The sequence below is a fragment of the Triticum urartu genome, chromosome 5 (genome assembly GCF_003073215.2).
Source record: "Triticum urartu cultivar G1812 chromosome 5, Tu2.1, whole genome shotgun sequence".
Lineage (NCBI taxonomy): Eukaryota > Viridiplantae > Streptophyta > Magnoliopsida > Poales > Poaceae > Triticum > Triticum urartu.
In genome coordinates, this window is record NC_053026.1 from 363,542,079 (window position 1) to 363,555,870 (window position 13,792).

A 13,792-nucleotide genomic window follows, 5' to 3' on the forward strand; every position below is an offset into this window, starting at 1 on the left:
TTTGATACTGAAGCGACGAGTACCTTTCATTGGAGGGACATGGAGGTAAACATGGTCTCCGATCTCGAAAGCCAAATCACGATGCTTACTATCATAGTAGCTCTTCTGGCGCAATTGCGCTGCTTTGAGGTTATCACGAATGACTTTGCACGTCTCTTCTGCCTCCGTGATCAAGTCATTTCCAAGAAGTTGGCGCTCACTAGTCTCTGACCAGTTAATAGGAGTACGACACTTCCTGCCATAGAGAATTTCAAATGGGGCCTTGCCCGAACTCGCTTGAAAACTGTTGTTGTAGGAAAACTCGGCATATGGAATACAATCTTCCCATTTCATATCGAAGGAGATAACGCAAGCCCTGAGCATATCTTCGAGAATCTGATTGACACGCTCGACTTGACCGCTAGTTTGAGGATGAAAAGCTGTGCTGAAACGGATGTTGGTGCCCATGGCCTTCTGAAAAGAATCCCAAAACTTGGAGGTAAAGATGCTGCCACGATCTAAAGAGATCAACTACGGAATGCCGTGTAGAGAGACAATCCAAGAGGTATAAAGCTCCGCCAATTGAGCTGCAGTGATAGACTCTTTGATAGTCAGGAAATGAGCCACTTTAGTGAGTTTGTCGATGACAACGAATATAGCATCATTGCCACGCTTGGACTTTGGAAATCCCGTCACGAAGTCCATCTCAATGTGGTCAAACTTCCATTCTGGAATGGCAAGAGGTTGGAGGAGACCAGCTAGTCGTTGGTGTTCTGCCTTCACTCTTCTGCAGACATCACATTCATTCACGAACTGAGCAATCTCACGCTTCATTCGAGTCCACCAATACGCCTGCTTGAGGTCCTGGTACATCTTTGTGCTCCCATGGTGGATGGGGAGGAGTGAATTGTGAGCCTCGTTCATAATGACTTTACGAAGGTCACCTTTAGGCACAACAATGCGATCCTCGAAGAATAGAGTATCCTTGTCACCAAGGCGATAGCAGTTGTACTTGGATTGACTCTTGGCAATCCCAATCTTCACCTTCTTCACCATAGCATCAAGAAGTTGAGCCTCGCGAATTTGATCTTCCAAAGTTGGAGAGACTTGGAGGTTGGCGAGGAAACCTTGAGGAACAACTTGCAGATTGAGTTTGCGGAAAGCTTCACAAAGCTCGAGTTGGTAAGGCTTGAGAATCAAACTATTGCAGTAAGCCTTCCTGCTCAAAGCGTCAGCAATTACATTGGCCTTGCCTGGAGTATATTCGATACTCGGATTATACTCTTGAATCATTTCGACCCAACGAGTCTGCCTGAGGTTGAGATTAGGCTGAGTGAAGATGTACTTGAGACTCTTGTGTCCTGTGAAGATGTCCACTTTTCTTCCCAATAAGAGATGTCTCCAAGTCAAAAGAGCATGCACAACTGCCCCCAACTCGAGGTCGTGAGTGGGGTAGTTCTTTTCATTGGGCTTCAAATGGCGAGAAGTATAGGCCACAACTTTCTACTCTTGCATCAACACTGCACCAAGCCCTTGAAGAGAGGCATCACAGAAGACCTCGAACAGTTTGGATTCATGAGGAGGAGTCAGAACTGGAGCAGTGACTAATTTCTCTTTCAGGGTGTTGAAAGCGATGTCACATTCAGGAGACCAAACGTACTTCACGTGCTTCTGGAGAAGGTTGGGAAGTGGCTTCGCGATCTTTGAGAAGTTCTCAACGAACCTTCGACAATAGCTTGCGAGACCAAGGAAGCTGCGTAGTTGCTTCACGTTCTGAGGTGGTTCCCAATTCACAATTGCAGACACCTTCTCAGGATTCACCGCTATGCCCTTGGCAGAGATGATATGCCCAAGATAGAGAACCTCATCGAGCCAAAACTCGCACTTTGAAAACTTGGCATAGAACTGATGTTCTCTGAGCTTATCCAGCACCAAACGCAAGTGCTTGGCATGATCTTCCTTGTTCTTGGAAAAGACCAAAATGTCATCGAGGTAGACCAAGACGAAGTCATTTGTGTAGGGGTTGAAGATGAAGTTCATCATGCGAGAGAAAGTCGGAGGAGCGTTGACGAGGCCAAAAGACATGACAGTATATTCATATGAACCATAGCTTGTTCTGAAAGCTGTCTTGGGGATATCTTGCTCACGAATTCGAATCTGGTGATAGCCCATACGGAGATCAAGCTTGGAGAATACTTGAGCACCTTTGAGTTGTTCAAACAGCTTGTTGATGTTGGGAAGTGGGTACTTGTTCGTTATAGTCTTCTTGTTCAATGGACGGTATTCTACACAAAGTCGGTCCGTTCCATCCTTCTTCTTCACAAAAAGAACTCCACAACCCCACAGAGAAGAACTAGGTCAGATGAGACCCATACGCTCTTGTTCATCGAGTTGCTTCTTTAGCTCCTTCAACTCTTTAGGTCCCAGTTTGTAAGGACGTTTGCAAACAGGTTCCGTGCCAGGCTCAAGATCGATGACGAATTCAACTGGCCGGTGCAGAGGCATTCCTGGAAGCTCTTTTGGAAAGACGTCTTGGTATTCGCAAACGACTGGAATTTGAGAGATGGCATCCAGTTCATCCTTCTCATTGAGAGAAAACAGACGGATTGTATTATCCCAAGCGGCAAAGACAATTACATCCTCAGACGAATGAGTCAATTGAATCTGCCTGGCGGCACAATCAAGCTGAGCCTTGTGCTTAGAAAGCCAGTCCATTCCAAGAATAAGATCAATGTCCGAGTTACCAAGGACCATTGGAGAAGCCAGAAACTTGAAATCACCCATCATGATAGAAATATCCGGAACCATCATGCTAGAACTCAGACGCTTAGCTGGAGAAACAACTTGCAATGCTCTAGGTAATGCCTTAGTACCAAAATTGTTCTCCGATGCAAATGGGAATGACATGAAAGAATGCGATGCACCAAAGTTAAAAAGTACTTTAGCTGGAATATCGTTAACAGGAATGTTACCCATGATGACATCTGACGAGTCCTCTACCTGAGCTGCATTCATCAAATTGACCTTGGCGTGCTTGGGGTTATGCTTGACCACAGCTGTACTTGCCGATCTCACAGGAGGAGGAGGGAGACGCCTCTGATTGAAGCATTTGTTGGCATAATGACCCTTCTATTGGCACTTGTTGCACGTGACCTCCGAGAGCGGACGGTGATACGGAGCACTTGATCTTGGAGCTTGAGACGAAGTCTTGTTCTGAAAGCCAGGGTCGGGTGGGTGGGAAGATCAACTACCACCTTTGCTCTTCTACTGATAAGGCTGACGAAACGGAGGAGGAGGAAGCCAATACTTTTGCTGCTTAGCCACTTGAGTTGAGGAAGAAGGAGTTGCATCTCTGGCTCGCTTCTTGGAAGCATCGCACTTCAGTTGAGCAATCTCTTGCTTCAATGCCATGTTGTAAAACTCATCGTACTTCTTGGGCTCAAAGAGGACGAGAGCTAGCTGGATTTCTTCTCTGAGACCACCCTTGAACTGATATATCATGCTCTTCTCATCAGGGACGTCCTGCTTAGCAAAACGGGCGAGCTTCTGAAACATGATGTTGTACTGGTAAACAGACATAGTGCCTTGCTTTAGGTTGCGAAATTCCTCACGCTTGCTCTCAGCCACACTCTGAGGAATATGATGAGCTTTGAAGTCTTGACGGAATTCATCCCACGTAATCACACGGCCTCCTCTCGAATCTTTGTACTGCTGAAACCATTCTGCAGCTTGGTCTTTGAGTTGGAAGGAGGCGAACTTGACAAAGTCCTCAGGCCTGACGTTAGTGCACTTGAAATGCTTGCATATGTCCACGAGCCAATCATCAGCGTCTGTTGCCTCAACACAATTGCTGAAGGTCTTTGGCTGGTTAGCAAGGAACTGGTTGAGTGTAGCAAACTGATTCTGATTGTTGCCCTGTCCCTAGTTCCCTTGGTTCCGCTCTTGAAGAAGTTGCATGATCAGCTGCGTGTTTGCATTGGTAGCGGCCATCACAGCTTGCCATGCCTCCGAAGGTGGAGGTGGTGGTGGCGGATCAGGATTCGGAGTCGTGCGCGTTGGAGGAGCCATCCTGAAGAGGTTGACATCCATTAGCATCATGACAGACAAATATTGAAGCTGAATCAAATGGGTTGAAATTGCAACATATAGTCTTCACATCCGAACCAAATGAACGAATGCATTCCAATCGAAATGGTCACATAACCATAAATTGAGAAGCCACTTAGAATTGAGGTAGAAGAAAAACAACAAGGTACGGAACAAGAACAAATACTTGGTGAGGATTACCCAATCCCAAACCAAATATCCGCGGAAGAAGAACTAGAGCTACAAGAATTCCCACCTATGAAACTCCCGAACCTTTCCGGTTATGCAATCAGGTGTAGGGGATACAGGGGAAGCATAATATCTCACCCAAATCTAGCAAATCCTACATCCAGCTGTATCCATCCTTCAACACATAACCGAGAAACCTTCGGAAATCATTTACGTCAACCTTCGAAAAGCATCCGTTATACAAGTTATGGCAATACTCCCGAACTCCTGCCCCAGTACTGGGTGGCGTCGAGGTTATCTCACCAACAACTACATAAAAGAGATTTTCGATGTCGGCGAAACTCAGGTATTCCAGAATCTCAACGATAAAATTGTGACGACAACACCTCGGAGCTCAACTCCCCGGGACACTGCCACAACCCCTAAATGACAGGAGGCACCAAGAACAATGTTCTCGTCACAAATCGATCGGAACGATTCCAAGATACCCGCGAGATCCTAATTTTTTTTTATGAAATTTGAGAAGAGAAGAGTCAAAACTCTACGTCAGGATGCCTCACCAGAGCGATGAAGGGACTGGGGAGTAAAAAGAATTCCTAAACTCTCCGATACATATAATCCTAGATGACTCAAAACATTTTTCTAGACTCAACAACACCAATGATTCGATCAAGCAGGGGGCTCCTAAGGTTGGGGAAGGCTCTGATTACCAACTTGTAACGCCCTCGATGCGGCTATATCTCCTATGTGTCGAAGCACGACTTAGAGGCATAACCGCATTGAAAGCAATGTTGCAAGTAAGGTAATCTTCACAACAACCCATGTAAATAGATAAAAGGGGAAAAAGGTACATAGTTGGCTTACACTCGCCACATCACACAAATACATGAATAACATTACAATCATCCAATACACTCATGGTCCGGCTACGGTACCAAAATAAAGATCAACCCCCACATGCGACAAAGTCCCCGATCGCCCCAACTGGGCACTACTACTGATCATCTGAGAAAGACACATAGTAACGACGAGAGTCTTCATCGAACTCCCACTTGAGCTCAAGCGCATCGTCTGGAGAGGTATCATCGGTCCCTGCATCTGGTTTGGAAGTAATCTGTGAGTCACGGGGACTCAGCAATCTCGCACCCTCGCGATCAAGACTATTTCAGCTTATAGGTAAGGCAAAGGTATGATGTGGAGCTGCAGCAAGCGACTAGCATATATGGTGGCTAACATACGCAAAAGAGAGCGAGAAGAGAAGGCAAAAGCACGGACGAATAACTATGATCAAGAAGTGATCCTAGAACAACCTACGTCAAGCATTACTCCAACACCGTGTTCACTTCCCGGACTCCGCCGAGAAGAGACCATCACGGTTACACACGCAGTTGATTCATTTTAATTAAGTTAAGTTTCATGTTATCTACAACCAGACATTAACAAATTCCCATCTGCCCATAACCGCGGGCACGACTTTCGAAAGTTCAAATCCCTGCAGGGGAGTCCCAACTTAGCCCATCACCAGCTCTCACGGTCAACGAAGGATATTCCTTCTCCCGAGACATTCCGATCAGGCTCGGCATCCCGGTTACAAGACATCCTTGACAATGGTAAAACAAGTCCAGCAACACCGCCCGAATGTGCCGACAAATCCCGATAGGAGCTGCACATATCTCGTTCTCAGGGCGTCGACTGCAAATTAAAATTTCCTACGCGCAGAACAACCAAGAACATGCTACGGGAGATGGATCACAGTTTGTTACCACTAGACGCGCAATGCCGTGCAGCGGAAGAAGAGTTGGGGCAGCGCGTCCGCATGGATCGTCTCCTCCTCGTCCGATCTCCCTCGTACAGCCGGTGGTCGGTTCCCACGTACAGGTTCACCGGAGCGGTGCAAGTGCACCGCCTCTAACGGTATCCGCGCGTGCAGGAGGAACGTCGTGCGACGGACTACTAGGTCCGATCACACAACCAGCGGCGAGTGGAGGTGTCTATTCGCAACACATGCAAACCCTAGTGACAACTCCGAAGCGATCCCCCCATGAGTGTGCCGCACCTCCACTATATATAGGCGTCCTTCACGGGCTCAACACTTGGTCCTCGCACGGACCCTAAAGCCCATAAGTCTACTCGGCCACAATCCGAATACAGTTCGGATCACATCCGACCAGTGTCCTCGGATCCGACCTCGTAGGTTCCTTCCCATAAGCGCGCGACCCCTTAGGTTCAAGTCGGCTTGGCCGCAGTTCGGATCACCTCCGAACTGCATGGTTGGTAGCGGCCTCTAGCAAGGCATGCCGAACACCAAGCAGACTATGAAGCTGGTTAGCGAACCTGTACATGACACTTCCATTCCTTTTGCCACACGATATATGTTGTCGAGCTCAAGGCGAGTCTGTCATCCTTGTGCTAGGCCGACCTCTTTCTCGTTCCAGTGATGCCGACCACAAACTGGATTATCTCATAATCCTTGTCGCATGGCCATGCTTATCCTGGTCGGATCACACGAGGGGCCCAGAGTATATCTCTCCTGGTCGGAGGGGAAAATCCCATCTTGCTCGACCACGTCTCGCAACATGGTTCTGGACAAACCCGAAACCTACCTTTATAACTACCCAGTTACGGAGCAGCGTTTGGTCGGCCCAAAGCAAGTCTGTCACCATCCCGAGTACATGCGTCAGCTCAGGTCTTAGGACATAGAACATATGTTGTACTAGAGACTCACAGATGACATATCGTTGTGTCTCATAGTTGGGTCTGTCCGACTCGGACCTTATCTCGACTCGGATCCGACCACGTCGAATCTGACCAGATCCTTCCAAGTCCATATTATCCGGTTAGCATCCAATGCTCCATGGTTAGTGAGACCAAGCCATCGACCGTGTCATATGCTAGTATAGTTGGCTGCGTGTCCACACAGCCCTTTCGACTAGGGACCTTTCAGGACAATCATCATACAATGCATAGTCCCACAAACAAGTCACGTACTTGCTGATACACATCATTGATAATGTCCAAGGACTATCTTTATTCATAAACACATAGGAAATATCATCATACATGATTGCCTCTAGGGCATATCTCCAACAGTCTCCCACTTGCACTAGAGTCAATCAATAGACATCGAATGCCCATAGCTCTAACGTGCCCCTCATGCTTGGGTTGTGGAAGCGGCTTAGTCAACGAATCTGCAACATTTGCATCCGTGTGAATTTTGCATAACTCTACATCACCACTCTTTACGATCGTTCGTATCAGGTGATATTTCCGATCTATGTGTCTGACCTTGTGGTGATTCCTCGACTCCTTGGCTTGTGCGATGGCACCAGAATTATCACAATAAAGGTCCAATGGTTTTACCGAGGCTGGGAAAATACCAAGATCATCCAGAAAGTTCTGGATCCAAACACCTTCCTTTGCAGCTTCACAAGCCGCAATGTATTCGGCTTGTGTGGTAGAATCGGCCATCGTATCTTGCTTGGAACTCATCCAGCTCAACTGCTCCTCCGTTCATGACGTACACGGATCCGGACTGTGATCGACAATCATCTCTGTCAGTTTGGAAACTAGCATCGGCGTAACCCCTTACGACGAGCTCTTCCTCACCTCCATAAACTAGGAACATCTCTTTAGTCCTTTTCAGGTACTTCAAATAGTCTTTACCGCTGCCCAGTGACTCTCACCCGGGTTGGCCTGGTATCTACTTGTTAGGCTTATTGCAAAAGCAACATCGGGCCGCGTACATATCATGGAATACATGATGGATCCGATTGCCGAGGCATATGGAATCCTACTCATCCTGCTTCGCTCATCAGATGTCGAAGGACTCTGAGTCTTGCTTAGCCTTATACCATGTGAGAGTGGCAAGAACCCTTTCTTTGCCTCACTCATGTTGAACCGCTTCAACACTTTATCTATGTACGTGCTTTGGCTTAAGCTGAGCAGCCTCCTTGATCTATCTCTATATATCTTAATGCCTAAAATGTACATTGCCTCACCAAGGTCCTTCATCAAAAACTTGCCATTCAATGACTCCTTGACCGAGTTCAGCATCGAAATATCATTTCCGATCAGTAGTATGTCATCCACATACAAGATCAAAAACACTATCGAGCTCCCACTTAACTTCTTGTATAAACAAGAGTCCTCTTCGCTTTTGATGAAGCCGAAACCAGTGACGACCTCATCAAAACGAATGTTCCAGCTCCGAGATGCTTGCCTCAACCCATAAATGGATCTCTTGAGCTTGCATACCTTACTAGTGCTAGTTGGATCGACAAAACCCTCAGGCTGTATCATATACACGTCCTCGGTTAAATTTCCGTGAAGGAAAGCCGTCTTGACATCCATCTGCCATATCTCGTAATCAAAATATGCAGCTATAGCTAGTACGATCCTCACCGACTTCAGTATCGCTACCGGCGAGTAAGTCTCGTAGTAGTCAATTCCTTGAACTTGTCCATAACCCTTAGCGACAAGCCGAGCTTTGTGGATCTAAACATTTCCATCCACATCGGTTTTCTTCTTAAGACCCATTTGCAACTAATATCCGTTACGCCAGGCGGCGGATCAACCAAGTCCCAAACTTGATTCTCATCCATGGACTTTAACTCGGATCTCATGGCCTCCAGCCATGCCTCGGAATCTGGGCTCACCATCGCTTCTGCATATGTGGCCGGCTCGTCGCTTTCTAGCAACAATACATCGCGCACTCTGCGCAATCTTTCTGACCTCCGTGGTTTCGGTGCCGCTTCCACTACGGGTTCCCTGACTGACTCCGGTATGATCTCATCACCAGCCGAGCCATCCCCGAGTGGTCCTCGAATTTCTTCGAGTCAGACCGTCCTCCCACTGGCCTCCCGACTGAGAAATTCTTTCTCAAGGAAAACCCCATTCCGAGCAACAAACACTTTGTTCTCTTCCCGGTTGTAGAAGCTATACCCCAAGGTTTCCCTCGGATATCCCACGAATATGCATTTATCCGACTTGGGTGTAAGCTTGTCTGACATAAGTTTCTTGACAAATGCTTCACAACCCCAAATCTTTAGAAAAGACAAACTGGGACTCTTCCCGATCCACATCTCATGTGGTGTCTTGTCTACGGATTTTGATGGTACCCTGTTAAGTGTGAAAGCTGCAGTTTCTAGAGCGTATCCCTAGAATGACAAGGGTAAATCCGACCTGCTCATCATAGATCGAACCATGTCCAACAAGGTGCGATTCCTCCATTCCGATACACCATTTCTCTGTGGCATACCCGGAGGTGTGAGCTGAGGTACTATACCTCTGCTTTTCAGATGATCATCAAACTCCTGGCTCATGTACTCACCTCCACGATCAGATCGTAGAAGTTTTATAGTCTTGCCAAGCTAATTCTCAACCTCGTTTTGAAACTCTTTGAACTTTTCAAAAGTCTGTGACTTGTGCCTCATCAAATAGATATATCCGTATCTACTCAAGTCGTCGGTAAAAGTCACGAAGTACTGATAGCCACCTCTGGCAGTTGTGCTCATTGGTCCACACACATCACTGTGTATCAGTTCCAATAGCTCGGATGCCCTCTCACAACTCTTTGTGAAAGGAGACTTAGTCATCTTGCTGAGCAAGCATGATTCACATGTCTCGAACGACCCAAAGTTGGTCGAAGTTAGGAGTCCATCATCATGGAGCTTCTTCATGCATTTTAGACTAATGTGTCCAAGCCGGCAATGCCAGAAGTATGTCGGATTTATCTCATTAGGCTTATGCCTCTTGACATTCACGTTATAGACCGGTTCCTATTCTAGATTCAATATAAATAACCCATCAACAATAGGTGCATAGCCGTGGAACATACCATTCAAATAAATCGAACAACCATTGTCCTTTAAATTGAATTCATAACCCTGACTCATCAAGCATGAGGCAGAAATAATGTTCCGACTAAGTGCATGAATGTAATAACAATTATTCAATTCCAAAATAAATCCAGAAGGAAGCTGGAGCTGCATCATGCTGATCTCCAACGCAGCAACTTTTGCTTTGTTGCCGACCCTGATGTCAATCTCCCCTTGTGCCACACGCCTAGTTCTTACCAGCCCCTGCATCGAGTTGCAAATATGAATAACCGATCCGGTATCAAATACCCAAGAGCTACTAGGTATGTCAGCAAGGTAAACGTCTATAACATATGCAACAAGTGTACCTTTGCCTGAAGCAGCATTCCTGGCCTTCTTTCCATGCTCTTCAAGCCACTTGCTACAGTTCCTCTTCCAGTGACCAGTTTCCTTGCAATGATAGCAAATGGTCTTTGAGTCCGGTCCAGACTTCGGCGCAGCGGTGGAGGTTACCATCTCCGTGCCCTTTGCCTTAGCCTTCTTCTTAGACCAACTCTTCTTGAACTTAGCCGATTTCTGCACCATCAACACTTGATGCGTGCCTTTCTTAATATCCTGCTTTGCCACTTTGAGCATCCCATGCAATTCAGTGAGCTTCTTATCCATGCCATGCATATGATAGTTTGAGATGAACGTCCCATAGCTGGGCGGAAGAGAACCCAGAATTGCATCAGTAGCCAGCTCATCCAAGAGCGGGAAGCCCAACCGATCCAAAGCTTGCACATATCCGATCATCTTGATCACATGCGGGCTCAGTGGATCACCTTCCTTCAGCTTACAATCCATGAAGGATCGCCAGACGTTGAACCTTTCGGTCCTAGCCTGCACCTAAAACATGCTCTTGAGACTCTCGATCATATCGAGAGCCCCAACGTCTTTGAAATGCTGCTGCAAATCGGGCTCCATACAAGCCAGCATGAGGCAGCTGATCTCGTTTGATTCATCAACAAGTTTCTGGTAGGCATTCTTGGTTGTGGTACTAGCATTATCGGCAGGTTCTCTAGAACATGTTCCTTTTTATCATGCTTGAGAAAAATTCTCAAATTTCTATACCAGGTAGTAAAGTTTGTTCCATTCAGTTTATCCTTTTCCAGAATTGATTTCAATGCAAAGTTGGGTTGAGTAGGTGGTGCCATTGATCTATAACAGAAAAATATGCAATCACTAAGCAATGTGTTTATGTAGAGTAATTCTAGCCTTAAATAGAAATACTCCCACTGAAGTCAGCATCCCTCCGCAAACTCTCAGTGATTCAGGATCCGACTAGCACATGCGTCTAGTGAGCTTTAGCATCACTGCTAGACAACATGTCTATCCGGTAAGCAACTCCTTGCTAATCGTATCTCCATACGACTCCTGTCGGTCGGGTAGGTATCTCATACCCCGGCCACCAACCTTCTTTGCCACAAGGCCCAAAACCGTTTTGATAGCCTTGTCAAGCTAACCTGATGCAGTGCATGTCCGTGTCCGACACGAACCCTTCAGTTCAAGGACACCTAGCAGCACCCCAATTTTATGAGCCCACTACTAGACGTACTTGATGTGCGAAGGTGCAACATCGGGGATGGCAATTCGCTTGATATTCATGAGGGATCTTTCTACCATTCTAACATGCATAGAAAACAAGGAAGCATAACAATCACAAGTAAAACATATATTGTGAAATAGTATGGCTCCTTCATGGATGTTCTTCCAGGTCGGCTCCAACTCCGATGACCATCTAGAAACTCCATCTTGTTTGTCATGCCGGGACGCCAAGCCACCAACCTGATCTCTATTATCCAACTACTACAACTAGTAATGAATTTTACATAGAGTCACAAGTCGATACGCATGTCATTATACAATATAATGACAACACTTTGGCTCCTGCCGGCTGCCAAACATGACATGCATGCCATGTATAATTTACACACATGCATCACATACACATGAGCCATACTATTCACATCAAACCCTGCAAAATAAAGTTATGCATAGAATCGCATTCTACCGGTTTGAGTGATTGTGTACGAAATACAAGGCGCTACGCACACGGCTTCGAAGGGGCAGCGCCCCTCGCGGATGCGGGCAGCGCCCGACGTTTTCGGAAATTACAGATCACATCTGAACTCCAATCACGCCGAATTCTCTGATCTGACCGATCTCATCGATCATCGCAAATCCGATTCGGATTTACGTTTCACTGTTAACCCCGATGGCGGATAACCGACCGGTAGGGGTAGATCGTGTCACGACCTCATCGATCCCAATCAACAGAAAACATAGCCACATCGATCCCCATGTGCAGTTGATCTCATCAACCGTGCACACAGCCATTCTTATCAATGACAACAGATCTCATCTATTGCCTCCACATATCTAATATGCATACGATCTGAATCCAAATCCTATAGCAGAGGCTCTGATACCACTGTTGGGATCCATGGTAGGGTGCGTCGACTGCAAATTAAAATTTCCTACGTGCAGAACAACCAAGAACATGCTACGGGAGATGGATCATAGTTCGTTACCACTAGACGCGCAATGCCGTGCAGCGGAAGAAGAGTTGGGGCAGCGCGTCCGCGTGGATCGTCTCCTCCTCGTCCGATCTCCCTCGTACAACCGGTGGTCGGTTCCCATGTACAGGTTCGCTGGAGTGGCGCAAGTGCACCGCCTCTAACGGTATCCGCGCGTGCAGGAGGAACATCGTGCGGCGGATTGCTAGGTCCGATCACACAACCGACGACGAGTGGAGGTGTCTATTCGCAACACATGCAAACCCTAGTGATAGCGCCGAAGCGATCCCCCATGAGTGTGCCGTGCCTCCACTATATATACAGGCGTCCGTCACGGGCTCAACACTAGGGCCTCGCATGGACCCTAAAGCCCATAAGTCTACTCGGCCACAATCCGAATACAGTTCGGATCACATCCGACCAGTGTCCTCGGATCCGACCTCGTAGGTTCCTTCCCTTAAGCGTGCGACCCCTTAGGTTCAAGTCGGCTTGGTCGCAGTTCGGATCACCTCCGAACTGCACGGTTGGTAGCGGCCTCTAGCAAGGCATGCCGAACACCAAGCAGACTATGAAGCTGGTTAGCGAACCTGTACATCACACTTCCATTCCTTTTGCCACACGATATATGTTGTTGAGCTCAAGGCGAGTCTGTCATCCTTGTGCTAGCCCGACCTCTTTCTCGTTCCAGTGATGCCGACCACAAACCGGATTATCTCATAATCCTTATCGCATGGTCATGCTTATCCTGGTCGGATCACACGAGGGGCCCAGAGTATATCTCTCCTGATCGGAGGGGCAAATCCCATCTTGCTCGACCACGTCTCGTAGCATGGTTCTGGACAAACCCGAAACCTACCTTTATAACTACCCAGTTATGGAGCAGTGTTTGGTCAGCCCAAAGCAAGTTTGTCACCATCTCGAGTACATGCGTCAGCTCAGGTCTTAGGACATAGAACATATGTTATACTAGAGACTCAGAGATGACATATCGCTGCGTCTCGTAGTTGGGTCTGTCCGACTCGGACCTTATCTCGACTCAGATCCGACTACGTCGAATCCGACCAGATCCTTCCAAGTCCATATTATCCGGTTAGCATCCAATGCTCCATGGCTAGTGAGACCAAGCCATCGACCGTGTCATATGCTAGTCTAGTTGGCTGCGCG